The sequence below is a fragment of the Stenella coeruleoalba genome (genome assembly GCF_951394435.1).
Source record: "Stenella coeruleoalba genome assembly, chromosome: 13".
Lineage (NCBI taxonomy): Eukaryota > Metazoa > Chordata > Mammalia > Artiodactyla > Delphinidae > Stenella > Stenella coeruleoalba.
In genome coordinates this window covers 12,245,531-12,248,468 of record NC_137159.1, presented here as the reverse complement: position 1 = coordinate 12,248,468, position 2,938 = coordinate 12,245,531, and positions in this window count along the sequence as shown.

Below are 2,938 nucleotides of genomic sequence, written 5' to 3'. Positions count from 1 at the left end.
TTTATTTGTTTGTTTGTTTGTTTGCGCCAGGTCTTAGTTGTGGCAGGTGGGCTCCTTAGGGAACTCTTCTCAATACTCTGTAATAACCTATATGGGAAAAGAGTCTAAAGAAGAGTAGATATATGTATATGTATAACTGATTCACTTTGCTGTACAGCAGAAACTAACACAACATTGTAAATCAACTATACTCCAATAAAAATAAATAAATTAAAAAAAAGAGAAGCTGTCTTTGTGAGCACAGCTGTACACAGTGTAGAATAAACATGCTAGAAAAGTTTTTTCGGTTTTATCTCTTTCCCAATCCCTAAATGACCACCTACTTTCTGTTGTTTGAATAGCAAAGTTAATATGAAAAACTAGATTGTGGTGTAAACAAATGTGATAATGTTTACTTTATTTTTGGTTCTACACATACTTTCTGTACAACATTAAAGAAAGTGGACTTCTTTCTTAAGACAGAAGAGAAAAGAAAAGAATTAACCAAAAGAAAATTAGAAAAATACCATATTTGGAAATTCATAACTTCTAAATAACTGATGTGTTAAAGAAGAAACTCTTGTGGAAATCACTTAGTATGCAGAAATGAAAAATAATGACAATATACTACCATATCACAAACACTCTTTAGATATTTATAGCCTTAAATGCTCGTGTTAGAGAGAAATAAAGGCTGAAGATTAAAGATCCATGTAAGTATCCTACTTGAGAAGTTACAAAAAGGACAAAAGAAATCCAAAGAAGCTGAAACCTTACTTCATCCGCTGGAACAAGCATTCATTTTCCGTGAACCAGGCCCTTGGACCCAGTAGAGCCTCAGGTTGCAAGTTGGCAACCTGCTCATTGTGAGTCAATGTGAGAAAAGGCACTCTTCATTCTACCCCTTGATTCCAGAAGCTGTATATTCTCGTTATTGGTACAATGCATAGACTGCATCCCCGGAGGAAGAAGAATGTCCTATCCCTGAATGTTGTTCCCAAGATGGTGCCAGGGCTGAGGTTTTAATGGGGCATTCCAAACATTTACCTGGCTGACTACTTTTGGATGGTCTGGTATATGGTAGGACTAGTGGATTCCGTTATTAGGTACCCATGGTTATGTGTCATTCAAACGCACGGAAAATCAGGCATTCAGTGAGCCTTCACAGTGGTGCTGGCAGAGACACTTCAGGCAGTGAATTACAACCACGTGTGCAATAGGCATAAACTATAGTAAGAATGAATCACTGTCCCCTCCAGAATAGAAGAGATCAGCTGTAATCAATTTGCCACCACGAGGCTGGCTGTTTTCCTCCAAGGGATGGTACCACGTGGCACAGTTGGTGACATGGTAAATGTTAAGTTAGATCAGCCTTGGACAGACGGAGCCCATGCTGTCCATCACACAAGCAATGGAGTTATAAGAGACAGAGCCTAGCTGATATCCACCAGATATGTCATCCTGTCCACATGGCTGCTGAGTGCATCTTCTGATGCGGATGCTTTTGGTGGGCCCTGACTTGAAACACGAAGATACACACACTTGTGCTCATGCACACAGGTTCACCCTCCTCAGACCCCTTTGTCTCTGATCTTCCCATCTTACTCCTTCTAGGTCCCTGACCTACTAGACAAACTACTCATCACAGCTCAGGAGTCCATACACATACCTACGTTAGACCTCGTCTCTTGAAATACAAAGTATATGTGGACAAAACTTGTTTCCTGCCATTCCAGTAAACCATGAACGTTGCCTGACATCAGACCATCAGCCTCTGCACGGTGCTCCCTGAGGGGAATTCTTCAGGATGGAGAAAAATAGACACTGCCTTTATATAGTTAAGATGCATATCAAACGAATGATTTCAATAATGCAGACTCTTGCATCTTCCCATACATAGAAAAGCACGAAATTCATTAACTTGTCTGTTTTTTTGTGATTAGCAGTAATTTTTTGATGTTCAACTATATGGGTTTGCTTTTCTTTTTTTTTCTCCAACAAAAACTCCTAAATATCCTGGCTCCTCTCTTACCTCATTGGAACAGTTGCTCAGAGCTATCTGAGAGGCTGTCTCCTGTGCTATAGACCTCAGTATAGCCCCCGAATAAAACATAATTTCAGGTTGTATGTTTTGTTTTTTGTTGTTTTTCAGTCAATATACACTACTCACAGCTCTGATTGCTGGGAAGATTTCTCCTCATTGCTTTTTTTTTTTTTTTTTCTTCCCCTCGTCCCCCCTCATTGCTATTTTTATGGCCACCTTGAGTAGAGCTGTAATGTGGTAGCAGTCCATTTCAGCTCACACTAAGAAGGCCCAAGATTTTCTTTCGTTAGTTGATCATACGGATCCCCTGAGGTTATATGCATGAGCTGAGAGAATGGTGTCAGTGCAACAGAGGTGGATGACATAGGGACTTGGACCATTTATCCATTTAACTTACTTGTGTTCTCTGGACCTGTTCATTTCCCTTATATGATGAACTGTTGCTGCAACTTGAAAGGCAGCTCCAGTTGCAAAGTCATCGGATGCCCCATGATCAATTTCAAAGTCCCTTTTAGGGCTCAGTGGCATTACAGGAGCTGCTTCTCAAATGAATGGCAAATAGTTCTTTGTTACAGAAGGTAGAACCTCGTTCCAGATCCCTAGAGGTCTGTGCTGTAGACCTCCTACTAGACATTCCTGAGACTCCGCATGGCATCTTTACCTATCAAGGATATCTGGGCACCACAGGTCCTGCTGAGTTGCAGTGGCCAAGGAGCAGGTAATTTGCCCTACGTCCTGGATCTACTGCAAATCTCCTCTTGCTCTGGACATTATTTGAACTAGGAAATAGATGAATCAGTGCTGTATTGCCAACGTGGTGTATGATGCCTCAAATCCAAAGAGCTCCAAAAAAATACTATTTTTCTTTTTTTATACTATTTGTCCCTTTCATAGTGATAGGGGGTACATAAGGTG